At 36.9% G+C, this 14,682-nt stretch overlaps 1 protein-coding gene across 4 annotated transcripts in view; it reads left to right on the top strand.

Moving 5' to 3' along the window:
- The window catches only part of plekhg4 (pleckstrin homology domain containing, family G (with RhoGef domain) member 4), an 87,597-nt gene that overhangs the window by 23,507 nt on the left and 49,408 nt on the right, over window positions 1-14,682 (top strand). The gene's annotated exons all lie outside the window — the stretch shown is intronic.

The following is a 14,682-nucleotide window of genomic DNA, read 5'->3' as shown; positions in this document are numbered from 1 at the left end:
GAGTGGTATTTACACCCACTCGAGCGATTTGTTTGCTAAACTAAAGAAGTCATTCAGCATCGTCGAGAGGTTAAAAGGAACTGGATTGACGGTCGTGCTTGTCGTCGCTTCTCTATCGTCATCGTGTTATACCCGCCAATAGCGAGCAAGGTGGATAAGCCAGTCTGTGATTGGTTCCCGCAAAAGTGTAACAGAAGCAGTAGAAATGAATGTACGGGTTTCCAGACTGAGTTGCTGGGAGAAATCAAATCGCCGGCAGATCAGGCTGGGTTTACCCAGTCTAGGTCTCGACAGTAATGTCAAAAACCTTGTCTACATTATTTAATGTGTATGCATTTACAAACATGTGAGGCTTCATTTTGCACCCGGCAGATATGTCTGATATGTGTGTGTCTGAGGGTTTACGTAGCCTTAGGGCAGTCCCAAGAATAATAAAAATATGCAGTACTGTGCAAAAGTCTTAGGCACGTCAGTATTTTCACCCTCCCAAAAATGGTTTTAAGTCAGTTATTTATATCTTTTGTTGTAGTGTGTCAGTAGGAAATATCAGTTCTCATTTTCAAACATTCATTTTGCCATTAATTGTAATAATCCAGTAACATTTTTGAATAGACAAAGAGTCTGACAACAGCTGGTAAGATCCACACGGAGATCTGATCTCACCATCATCGAATCCGTCTGTTATTACATGAAGAAACAGATGAAACTAGACAAACTAAATCCAGAAAATAACTATGGCCGTGTCTCCAAGATGCTTGATAAAACCAACCTGCAAATAAACAGTACTGTGAAGAGTTTTAGGCACTTGTGTAAAAATGCTGTAAAGTGAGGATGCTTTCAAATATACTGTTATAAATAGATTTTATTTATCAATTAACTTATATTAACTAAATCAAATCAATATTTGGTTTGACCACCCTTTGCGTTTAAAGGGGTGGTTCAATGTGATTTGACTTTTTTAACTTTAGTTAGTGTGTAATGTTGCTGCTTGAGCATAAACAGTTTCTGCAAAGTTACAGCGCTGAAAGTTCAATACAAACTGAGATATTGTCTTTTAAAGTTATGGCAGTTTAATGCCTACAAAAACGACCTGTTTGGACTACAACAAGCTTCTTCCCGGGTTGGTGACATCATAAACCCTGCAAAACACGCCCCCGGGAACACGCAACAAAGTGGGCGAGGCCATGTGGCGCAGCATATGGAAGCGGAAGAGTTGTGTACACCGGACGTGAGCGGCGCGACGCGTCAAAAGATAATAGAACCCATTATAAACTGTGATATTTTCTGCACTGGATACAACTTGGAAGACAGCTTCCAGAATCTACACGAGTTCAAGGCTGAATTTGCACAAAGGCTATTACTGAAAGATGAAGCAGTACCCACTTTAAAAGCAGGAGCTGTAGTTTATTGGCTTCAAACTGTAAGTACGTTTTATTGTTTGTACATGTCTTTTAAATGTATAACATTAGTTCTGTTGCTATTTTTTGGTTGCATCAAGGATGTAAACAAAGACCATTTGCTTCGCTAGCCAGTTAGCTAAATTCTACAATCACCAACAAACTTCTATGTTCATAGACAAATAGTTCACGGCCACAGTTCTTCTGGATTTGGTTTGTCTCAGTTTCATATGTTTCTTCATGTAATCACAGACTTCACAGATTCGATGATGGTGAGATCAGATCTGATCTGATGTGGAGCACCGGCTGTTGTCTTATTGTGTATTCAAAAATCTCACTGGATTATTACAATTAATGGCAAAATGAATGTTTGGAAATGTGAACGGATATTTCCTATTGACACACTACAGCAAAAGATGTAAATAACTGGCTTAAAACCTTTTTTTGGGGGTGAAAATACTGACATGCCTAAGACTTTTGCACAGTACTGTACAGTACATATGTATGTGTAAATAAATATATTATATATATATATTATGCTACATTTATTTGATCAAACATACAGTAAAATATTTTTTATATTATTAATATTAATGTTATTTCAATTTTAATTAGTTGTTTTCTCCTTTAATATTTTTTAAAATTTAACTTATTCCTGTCACATGATCCTTCAGACATCATTCTAATGAGCTGATTTCATGCTCAAGAAATAGGGGTGGGTGACAAGACCAAAATCTTGTGTCATACAAGTAATTTTATTTCACGATAACAATATATATCACAATATAGTTATTTTTACTATAAGGTTTTTATATCAACATTTTTGATTCCATTAAAATTTCATAATTCTTGTCGCCAATTTCAATATCACAAAAATCTAAAGTAAAAACAAACAAACAAAAAAAAACTCATGCTTACTGAAGACAAGTAAACAGTGATAAAACAAGAACAAAGAAAATAATTACAAGCATATAGGAAAACAAACTACGATAGAACAAAGACACAAATTAGATAGACCTACCTAAAAAAAAAACTTCAAGCACTAGACATAAGAAATACTAAGAAACTGTATAAAGTAATTAAATGTATAAAAAAACTGCACTGGGTGAACCCTGTTCAGTACTCGCACACTCTATGAGCAGCAGCTCTATGTGAGCTCATCTCTTATACAGTACATGCATATGCCCGAATGAGTTCTCAACCACTGCTTATTGCGCTTCAATGGCTTAAAATCATTTGTTTTTAAACAGCAGTGCTTAAAAATGCATGCAAATGATAAACTGATAATGACTGCACAGCACAGCAATGTCACGTTAGCATAACCGCAATAAAAAAGATAATCTCTACTGGTTGACAGATTTGTAATGGTTAATCATGTCTACCCATATATCACCCACACCTATCAAGAAATGTTTCTTATAATCAATGTTGAAAGTTGTGCTGCTTAATACTTTGGTGGAAATTTTGGTGGACCATTTTCACCAATGAATTAAACAAAATGTCATATTAGTTTAGCACTCAGAATGTGACATTTGGTTATAATCTGGTACATACTAAACCCTGCCAACATACAGTCACATGTTTTGCTGGAGAGTCATCAGCACTTCAAATGCTGTTTGGTATAACCGGTTTATGATTTGCTTTGGCTTACCAATTTATCTTTAAATGTGCTTTATAGGTTATAAAATTTGACCTTGCTATGCCATGCGTTCAATAGGCAGCTGGAGCGCTCTGATGTAGTTATATACAAAGATATGACATCCAGCATGTTTAGGATTGTTGGCTTGACTATAAATCCCTGTCCAGTGGTCATCTTTGGGATAACCGTTATATACAGACAACTCAAGACATGTGGAGTAGCAAGAGAGCACTATGCAATGCAAGAGGTTTCACTGTTTCCTCCTGCATATTAACCACATTGATAACTGTTATGTATGGGATGAAGCTTAGAATTTTTTCCTTTGAGGCATTAATGCTAATCAGTCATTTTCATGCCATTTCAGTTTCTCACATGCTGAAATTACAATCTGAGCACAGACTTCTCCAAACTATTGTGATTAATGTCATTGTACCCACATACATGTGAAAAACATGGATGAATGTTTCTATGAATGCTGTTCCATACCTGTAAGCATTTTCTAATTGTGGAACATATTTAAAAAAAAAAATAAATAAATAAATAAATTAAAAAAACAACTCTCCATACAGTGAAAATCAGTGGGGTCCCATGTTGTAGTGAGCACAACTTATTTTGAATTTTCATTTTTTTTTTTTTTTCATTATGAATCAGTGTATTGCTATGTATCTTGTTTTGGTGGCTCTTGTTGCTACAAGAATGCTGTCACACCCTTTGGGTTTCTTTCCTTTAATGTCATAATCCCAACACACTACGCAGGAAAGAAAGCCTTTCTGTGCGGAGCATTTTAGGGGGAATTGAATGGTCAATTTGCAGAGGGAAAAAATGAATAGGATAAATAGGATATATAAACGTGTACACATTTTAGTGACATGTATACACTCATATTTAGGTAAATTACCACTGCCCTTTTATACCACATGACATATTTTCAGCAGATACCAAAAGAGTTGTCCAAATTTGCTTTGATAACATGGGCTACTCCTGAAAGACAAGTTGGAAAAGTCACCATTAGACAGAAACTTGCTCATATTATTCACAGTGACCTGTTAGCTTACTCAGAAAGTTGTTAAACATAATTGCCCTCAGAAGCACAAATCCAGGTTAAGTTGAAATCTACATTGAATGAATGGGTAAAGGGTAACTGAATGTCCTAGAATGGCTATATTTTGTTATCATGTGATCTTCTGAATTGTTTATCTTCACAGTTGGTGCCCATTGCTTGTGCCAAATGAAAACATAGGGACCCTCCCCAAATTTATGTAACCCCTTCCACATGGCATTACTCTGTCACATCCTGCTGAGTTCAGCCCCAGACAGTGTCGCCACACAATCCAGCTCTCGGCCAATGGAGTCTCGCTTCACAATAGAAGAGACGAGGACTCAATCCATCAGTGGCAGAGGGCCAAAAGTCAAAGTTTTTTTGTGTTTGGCTCATGAATAGGCTTTGATCTCAGTGCTGCCGCTCTGAAGTTGTACACCGTTCTGGAGATTAACCCCAAAGACCCAAGGACTCAAGATTTTAAGTTGTATTTTTGACTGATTATGTGCCAGTGGGTTTTGATGGAGTCCCATCTACAGGTTTGAATTTCAGGGAAAGACTGATTAAAATTAGTTGGGATTTATTTTGAGGAGACACTTGAAGCTAAAAGCTGCCGGCCCCTGAATGAATGCGTATCATTTAGCAACTGCCACTCAGCCACCTTAATCCATATTCACTCATTCAGGATTCATTGAAGTAGTAAATAGAGACATGACTTTGCCTGACAATTAATTGGGTTAATCTTGGCTTACTTCATCGAGATGTACCATGAAATTAATATATATATATATATATATATATATATATATATATATATATATATATATATATATATATATATATATATATATATATATATATATATATATATATATATATATACCACTGTACTTCAAAGAACACTGTATTACCATGGTAAATGTCCATAAAACATGGTATTGTTAGTGCAGCGATTTAATAAAAAATCTGTGTTGTGGAATATAGATTAACGTCCTGTCACAAACTGCTTTTGTGTAAGTTGGGCAAGCGAGTCAGATGATCAGTTCTCTTTTAGATAAATGAAAAGACACATACAGCCTTCAAGAAAAAGTGTGGGCCTCAAATAGTGCTAATGATGGACATTTGATTGTTTTGAGTAGACAGCTGTAGATGGACAGAACCTCTTATGAGTCTTGGCTTCAGGCACACTGTTTACAGCTTGACGCCAGCACAGTGGCAACGTGAATCAGAGTGATGGCCTGACGCCTCTTGGTCAGCATGTGGGCCGTCTGAAAAACGCAAGCATTCAGAGAACTCTGATGGGATATACTATATTGCTGCCACCATCTGAGGGTTGTTTTTCAATACTCCTATATCTGTGCATCAGCACAACAGTTTTATGTAAAATAATACAGGAATTCAGAATGGACAGTTTTTATAGTTCTCAACCAGTTTTCTTCATAGTTGAATTGACCATGAACCAGATTTAACATTTTGTCTCTGTTTCTGCAGCACTGTGCTGAGTAGCTCCACCCACAATAAAATATCATGGTCCAATGTCCATATAATCGTATATAATAAGCATTCAGTCTATTCTGATTTTATTTTGATCAGAAATATTCTATGTATCGCTTATCGCTGTAAATGTACCGCATTGTGCCTGGTTAGGACATTCATTTGAAAAATGCACATGGGGAGGGTTTGTTGATGTCTTTGAGGGCTGTTTGAACAGTTATGACTTGTGTGAGCATCAGTTTGATTCCCTGTGGAATGTCAGACAGCTCTCATTTTCTGCCTCGCTCACTTCAGGAATGTGATGAGCTCGGTTATACATTTGGTATGATTTTTTTCAGATTTTTTGTAACTTCTCTGGTGTTTTGTAACTCAATCTTAGAATTAATTCACTCAAAAATTAAACTTTTGTCATCATTTACTCACCCTCATGGCGCTACAAACCTCTACGACTTTTTCCTCTCTGGAACACAAAAGATATTTTGAAACATATCTCTGTGCCTTGTTTTTTGTTCATACAGTGACAACCAGTTGGTTGGACCACAGACTTTTGTGTTCCACTAAAAAATCACATGGGTTTAGAACAACATGAGGGTGAGTAAATGATGACAGAATTGGCACTTTTGGGTGAACTCTTTAATGTAAACATTTTATAAACAAGCGATTAAGTATCATGCCAAAATATCAACCCTGTCAACAGTTATAAATGAAATGTTGCTGACAGCCACAGTTGAACATGGTTCCATATTTAGGCTCTACTAATCTCAGTCCTTTCCTGTTCTCTTAAGGAAAATTGTTTCTCTGGGGATCCATTTTGTTGGAAAAATGTCTATCCAGGTACCGTTTGTATAGTGAGCTAGTGGATAAATATTTCCTGAATGTGTTTTTCTTCTATTGAGCTATATTTGAGCACTGGAAGGTGTTCCAGGTTGATGTGACCCCCATCAGTGATCTGTGATTTGGGTCAGCAGCATTGGACAGTCATTTGATGTGGTGATTGGGAGGTGTCATGGTGCAACAGCAGCTTCACCTCTTCAGGAAGTCGATAGATGTTCACTAAATGTTCACGTGTCTGGAACCTTATTCTTATCAGCCTGCTGATAACGGAGAGGGAAATAGGGTTGGGAGGAGAGAAAGAGAGAGGTTTATATGTGCCCTACCAGAGTTTCCACCCTCTAAACCTCTGTGCCACCCTCATGCACAATAGCCTGGTCACCTGATCAGCTGGGACAGGACAAACACTGGAAATGGAATTAATTGTTCACTGTTTTGAGTAGCTTACATCTCTCTTTTTCTCTGTCACTCTTTTCTCTTTCACTGTGTTGCTCTAACGGACAGCTGGTTCATTCTGTCACTTGTGCTGGGGTGAAAGGTCAGGTCCCCAGTGCTCTGCCCTGCCATACGCTACCTCTCAGAGTTGTGTGTGTGTTTTAGTGTGTGCACACATATTTGATGTGTGTCTTATTTCACATCTGTTAGAGCTCAGCTGCAGTTTTAAGCAAACACACTTCAAAGAACAAGGTCTTTCTTATTCTTCTCATTTAAATTGACCCATATTTTTAATGGATTATATTATCTCTCTAGTTATGTTATGTCATTTAGGCTTCCAGGGTTCTTTGTCAGATGGCAGTTTTTAAGAACAAGTCTGAACATCTCACATTCCTATTGTCTATCCAACCACTTACCTATGCAGTATCTCCTTAATGTACATAAGCACAGAATGTATGTTTAAATGCAGTTTAAAGTTTGATTGCAGTTGGACTAAAGCAATAGTTCATCTTTTAAAAATGTTTTAGTCAAGGTTAGCGAAGTTGGCCTTACAGATATAGCTCAACTTCAACCAGCATGCACGTTAATCTGACTACAATTGACCTAGGTTTTATGCATTTGATCTAAAAGACAGAGATAACGTGTGACATTTATTTAATTATTCAGTTAGTTAGCATTGTGTCCTCTATACTTGGACAGACAGGTGAAGACTACAGCTCAACTACGCAAAATAATGCGCAAAAAGTATAACTACAGTGTTCCACTACACTGTTATTCAAACATATTTGTTCCATCTTTTCCTTAAAATGTTGTCCCGTAAGGGTTAAACAGTCACCAGAAGGATTCCCTGTTCCCTGGAGATAGATGCAATTGATTTGATTATACACCAGTAAGAGTGTGACCCATAGAGATGCTTTATTTAAGTAATTTAATATTGTCCGACCAAAGGCCAAGCTGCCATCTTAAAAGGGGACAGGCTTGATTTAACAATGCCGTATGCCATGCACTCTCATGTCATGATAATCATTAGTGAAAAGAGCCCATGCCGTAAATTACACTCCTCCTAACGACATCCCTAGACACAGACAACCACCATTAGACAGTTTGTCACATTCTGGGAAATGGTTCAATGTAACATGTATGCCAAGATTTGATAATGTTTTCAAAAACAAAAACAACCTAAAGGAACTTTGAATTTGTTTTTTCTGTTTTTCTGCACAGTTAAGCCACAGTCTTCATCTCTCTGAGCAATTGCAAATGACAACAACATTGCATAATTGAATATTTGAAAGATTAGATGCACATATCATGTCTTTTGGAGCAAGCACACATCGCCAAGATAATATGTAGTCTGATTAGCATGCTGGATGAAGCTGAGCTACAATCACTAGGTCTGTTGGTTCAACTTTAAGACAACAGAATGAAACAGTTTCAGTCGGACTAAAGCGTTTAAAGCGTCAGTTCACCAAAAAATGAATGAAAATTATCTCATGATTTACCCTCAAGCCATCCTGGGTGTATATGACTATCGGACAATTGGAGATATATTTAAAAATATCCTTGCTCTTCCAAGCTTTATAATGGTTCTGAATGGGGGGCTACATTTTGAAGCAAAAAAAAATCCATCCATAATAAAAGTAGTCCATATGGCTCCCGGGGGTTTATAAAGGCCTTCTGAAGTGAAGCGATGGGTTTTTGTAAGAAAAATGTCCATATTTAAAACTTTATTAACTATAATAACTAGCTTTCGGCAGACAGCCGTACACTAGAGGTCTGCTTGGGACTGTTTTTTTTTTTTTGTCCCGCTCACGCAAGGTTCTATTCCGCACACACCCCGTCCTGCCTAAAATTCACTCTGTGTTCACCCGCTATCCGTTTATAGTGATTTTCTTCCCGACCTGACGGGTCCCACTAAATTTAGACCATTTCCAGAATCTCACATTTAAACTTTCCCTAAAGAAAGAGAGTGATTGGGGATAACAAATATGAAATGTTGCATAGCATATACAAGATTTTTATTTGTTATTTGTCTTATAATGCTGTCAACACCCTAAAAAATGTCAGAGAAAAAATGTCACAAAGAATAATAGGCTAAATATCACAGAGAAAAATAGGCTAAATTAAATAGCCTACAACATGTCCCTCAAAACTATAGACTAAGCCAAAAATACTTATAAACGAAAACTCTTGGCTTTCTAGCTATACTGCGAAATGAAACATCCACGCAAGAACAGAATGACGCTGACAACCGTTTCAGAACGTCTCTCCTCCAAAATCTGATCACAAAGGTTGAATGTTCTCTGAAGGTGCACTCGCGCAGACCTCTAATGCAAAGAACATACAGTGGCAAGAAAAAGTATGTGAACCACTTGCAGAATCTGTGAAAATGTGAATAATTTTAATAAAATAAGAGAGATCCTACAAAATGAATGTTATTTTTTGTTTAGTACTGACCTGAGTAAGATATTTTACATAAAATATGTTTGCATTTAGTTCACAAGACAAAACAATAGCTGAATTTATTAAAATAACCCCATTCATAAGTATGTGAACCATTGATTCTCAATACTGTGTGTGGTTACCTGATGATCTACGACTGTTTTTATGTTTTGGGATGATTTGTCCCGAGCAGTTAAACTGAGCTCTGTTCTTCAGAAAAATCCTCCAGGTCCTGCGGATTCTTCAGTTTTCAAGCATTTTTTGCATGTTTGAACCCTTTGCAACAGTGACTGAATGATTTTGAGATCCGTGTTTTCATACTGAGGACAATTGAGGGACTCAAACACAACTATTAAAAAAGGTTCAAACATTCACTGATGCTCCATAAGAAAACACAATGCATTAAGAGTCAAGGGGTGAAAACTTTTGAACAGGATGAAGATGTTAAGTGATTCAGTACAATTTACCTTGATATTTGAATTCAAAAGTTTTCACCCCCCGGCTCTTAATGCATCGTGCATATTTATGAAGTCTCTTATGCTCACCAAGGCTGAGATTCTGATTGGGTCTGTCTATGAGGACTCAGTATAATGAAGAACAAGTCCAACCACAAACATTCAGAAAACCACAGAATATCCCTTGCACTCACACAAGTTCATGAGGCACAGTGTTTATCCTGTAGGCATGACTGTGGAGCTTTGCAGAATGATACCATTGTAGACCAAAATCTCTTCAATTTGTCTCACTAATGCCTTAGAGAAAAGACCAATATGAGTGATATAAAGGGAGAGGGATGAGCGGCTTGTGTGGCCATTCAAATCTGGAGGAAATTAAGCCGTCTGCTGTAGGCTAACAGTAAATCCCTCTCCTCTCTCAGACTGGGCCCTTCTAGGGTCACCCATTCAGCTCACCGACACAGAGGAAAAGCTTAAGCTGCGGTTTCTTACCTTTAAAAGGTAAAGATGGAGAAGGAATGTGGAATATTTGACTTTCTCTAGGAAATGTTTGCTTTTATGCTATTTGAGACAGGAAGTCTGTATTGATTTCTCTTCCTTCCTGGGTCAACACATTACAGACAGTCAGACTCATGACTGAGCATTAGTCGTGACGAGTAGATGAAACCACAGCCTGCTCTAATCAACATCTTTTTCACATGCCATGACACTGTTCAGCTCAGTTTAGCTGGAGTGACGGCTTTTGGGAAAATTATACTGCTTTTGCTTATGGTGATGTGTGGTGTGTGTTACTGTGCGGGTTTAAATGGGGGTCCTAATGATGTTATACATTATTCAGTGAGAGAGTCTGCAGGATTTTTGTGGGCCTCAAGAGAGCTTTTCCCCAAGCTCCAGAGACTGCTCTTTGATTGATGTCTTCTTGGCACCTCGGTTGGAACTGTTTGAGAGGAAAACCCCTCTCTCTCCTGCTTTTGAAGGCCGTCCTGCTGCCAGATTAAAAAAAAAAAAAAAAATCTCAAATAATGATGGACATAATTGGTTGAGAACTTTTCGGTTCTTGAGGCTAGACACTACTCCTTTTTTATTTGCACATAGCTGAATCTAGAGACACTTCACAAACCCATTTTCAGTGGAGCAAAAACCTGGAGAGAGACTAGATGGATGTTCTCACAGCTCCATATATGGATCAATGTATGAGACCAGCATAAAACAATCACGCTGATCTGAGCTTCAAGATGAGAGTCAAAGAATGATCACACTTTCATCCTTCGCGTGTTATTTCAGATGGTCGAGATGGGTGTGGGGGAATCTCAGTTCCCAGGCTGACTGAGTTACAGCACTGATAACAGTATGGCACAGCACATTCATATAACAAAAATGTCAGTTTAGTGTTATATATCTTTATTTTACTTTTACTTTACAATATTTCTTTATCATTTTAATTAAGATTATGTTAATATGACTACATTTTAAATCATTTTAAGACTTACTGGGTACACACACACACACTGCAGCAGTTAAGTCGAAAAGCATGATGCCCTTATTTAACCTGCTTCTTCCCTTTAGTCTTTCCTTTATAATGAGAAAATGATTGTTTATCTGTTCTTGACTCTATCAATCATTAACTTTTATGGATTCTTCAAACTTCAGAAATTAGTAATCTACTCCTACATGTGAGCATCACACTATGAGAGCTGTGTGTTTGTACCATTAGTTTTGTGTAGCCTGACTTTTAACTTTAAACATAAAGTGTAGTCACTTCTTCTGTTAAGAAATGCTTCATTAAAATGTAATTTCTAAATTTAAAATGTAAACATTTAACAAAGAGTTTTTGTAGTTTTAGTGCTTTTGAATGTGTGTCCCAATTTTCTCTGGAATCTTGTGGCTTGGTCTACATCCCCCTTTTGGAAATCTCTCTGGTTCATTGTTTTTTTTTGTAACTGTTAGTGTTTTGTGTGCAAGACGGTCTTTCTCAGGCCTCCTAAATGGCATCTCTAATCTCTCATCCTCTCTTTAATGCTGGTGGAATTACAATATTTACCCACAGTGCACCTGTGCTGTCTGCTTAGCTCGCAGCTGTGTCACATTGTTTTTCAGTTTGTTCGTTCCCAAGTTCTTTATCTTTCTTTCTCTTTCTTTCTCTCAACATAAACATCTTCACTTTAACTCTGGCTCTGCTATATTTCCCATGTGCTATATCAGTACAATCTTACCGTAGATTACAATCTCCACATGTGCATGCACATACATAGAGTCTATGCGCAGGTAATCACACATAGACAGTCTCTGTATGTCTCATCCATATCTCTTGGCTGACATGCCTCAGTCACTGTATATGCTAGACTGTACTTTTGATCTTTAGTAAACTGGGTAGTTGTGAGTTCATAAGTAATACATCATGACAAAATTGGTAGGGTAGAACAGTTGTGTGGTTTGGATGGCATTTGGCCAGCGAGTTTCTTGATAATTTACTGGAAATAAACAATTCAATAATGCTGTTATGTGTTTTACAGAGAACAAGAGAGGAAGTTAAGATGGGGCCACATGGTGAAATTTATTAGAAAATTTAGTAAAATCAGAGTGTGTGCTTTGTTGCATGTGCTGTGTGCATTATACTTTTATAATGTGAGACTTGATGACTATGAACAAGACAGATGCACTGGTCACGGTGAGAATTCAGGTGAACTTTACCTGCATGTTAGCCCAGCGAGCACTGACATGATTGTTGTTTGAGATGATAGTGGGAGATTGATGGTATACTATTATAGTGTTTGCAGTAATCTTTATTTACAAAGAAATGCTTTGACACTGTTTACGTTGAGCCCGCTTCATTTTTTCAAGAAAGTCGGTGATGCACATTTGTGTTCTTTCTTTCGAACTTTCTTTCTTTCTTTCGAATTTTCTTTTGAACTTTCTTTTGAACTTTCTAAAAACTTTCTGAGATTAAAAATCTCTTTTACAGAAGTTTTATCTGGTTAAATAAAGGAAAGAAAGAAAAAGAAAGAAAGAAAGAAAGAAAGAAAGAAAGAAAGAAAGAAAGAAAGAAAGAAAGAGAAAGAAAGAAAGAAAGAAAGAAAGAGAAAGAAAGAAAGAAAGAAAGAAAGAAAAAAAGAAAGAAAAAGAAAAAGAAAGAAAACACAAACGCGCACCACCGACTTTCTTGAAAAAATCAAGCGGGCTCAACGTAATCAGCATCAAAGCATTTCTTTGTAAATAAAGATTACGTTCACTGCAAGAACTATAATAGTATACCATCAGTATACGTGTTGCAGACGTGATATGCACTTCACAAGATGTATGGACTCTACAAACATTTTCACCATCTCTTTGCATGATTAATTAATGCATTTATGCTGATATTGACTAATGAGTGGAAAATCAATAAGCTTAATTGATTAAAAGATTAATGACAATTAACAGGGCTCGATAATAAGGACAGTCCGATGGCCCAGGTCCAGTGTGAACGACGCTCAGGACAGTAGACGGAACTGTCACTTGCCTGATCGGGCCAGTGCTGTTAAGGGTGTGCGTATATCGTCTATGATATCGTAATTGTTGATTTAACGATCTGACATTACCGAGTATGTCCCTCACTTTACAAAAACCAAACAAAAAAAAAACACCCACTGAGTGCACGCATACACTACGTGACGTAGTCTAGTAGGTTAGACTAGTGCACGTGCATGTAACTATATTATTTAATATAGTTAACCAATATTACATGAAGAGTGCCATTTTTATCCAAATATAAGCATGATTAAAATGTGATATTGATTTTATATAACGTACATTTTAATAAACAAGCAGATTATATTAAGTGACTTACATTTTAAACACCAAATCGCTTGTTTCGCTCAATTTTGCCAACGAAAATAGTTCCAAACAAATTCCACAGAATTGTTTTGTGTCTCTGAGCAACTCTTCCTGAATGAATCAGCCGTTTGAATGAATCGGTTGAATCTCAATGACTCGCTCATTAACAGGGACTTGCTGCCACCTCCTGGCGAGTTTAATTTCACATTTAAAGTATTTTCATTTTATAAATAATTTTAAATAATAATATTTAACAGTTTATATTTTCAACATTTCAAAACATTATTTATGCATCTGTAACTACTTGACTGATTATACATTAGATTACAATTTCTGTACCTGAAACAGGTTTAAGCCTACAAAAAACCCTGAAAAGCACTGTTTATTTAATTTGTTTATTCTCTTGTATTTATTTGTGCATAATTTTATTATTTACTGTTTACTTGTCTAACAATATTTAAAATTTTAGTGTTTTAATCTAGTAGCTTTTGGTGTCATAAAATGTATCAAAAACAACGAAAACAACGAAAACAAACAATAACTTGGCTTATTTTATAGGCCCATTTTCTTTTCTTTTACTTTTATTTTTTTTATTGTGGGGCCAGTGAAAATTTTGTCAGGGCAAGTAAAAATTTGAACCACTGGCCCGACCGGGCCAGCAAAAAGAATCCTTAGCTTTGAGCCCTGATATTAACCAACTACTGATTGATTGAACATCACCCAAGCTCAACATCAAAAGTGTAAATGGCAGAGGAATAGATCATGATTATGAAGAGTAAATAGAAACAGTAAAGTTAGACTAGAGGCCTGCTGTAGTTCTTAAAGTGTTGCTAGAGCAGCTGATATTTTTAGCAGCATTTTGGTCACTCCCTGCACTGGCTTTAAGAGTCAGGTTTCACCGTCAGCCACTGTTCTTCTCTGAACTTCTCAGAGTGAAAGGCTCTTGGTGGAGACCACCAGGGATGCTAATCAGCTGCTTTCAGGACGTTGCAGAAAAAAGCTTGGTCTGAGTATTGGCAGACAAGATCAGAGTGTGTTAATCAATGTGTCTGTGTAGGACTTAATACCATCTTGCTGTTTTGATGGGCAGCATATTGTGTTTCATGCTGTTAGGATGATCTGTAGCCCAAATGAGGTCAT

Source organism: Chanodichthys erythropterus, chromosome 11 (genome assembly GCF_024489055.1).
Source record: "Chanodichthys erythropterus isolate Z2021 chromosome 11, ASM2448905v1, whole genome shotgun sequence".
NCBI classification, from domain to species: domain Eukaryota; kingdom Metazoa; phylum Chordata; class Actinopteri; order Cypriniformes; family Xenocyprididae; genus Chanodichthys; species Chanodichthys erythropterus.
This window is presented reverse-complemented; position numbering and strand designations above follow the sequence as displayed.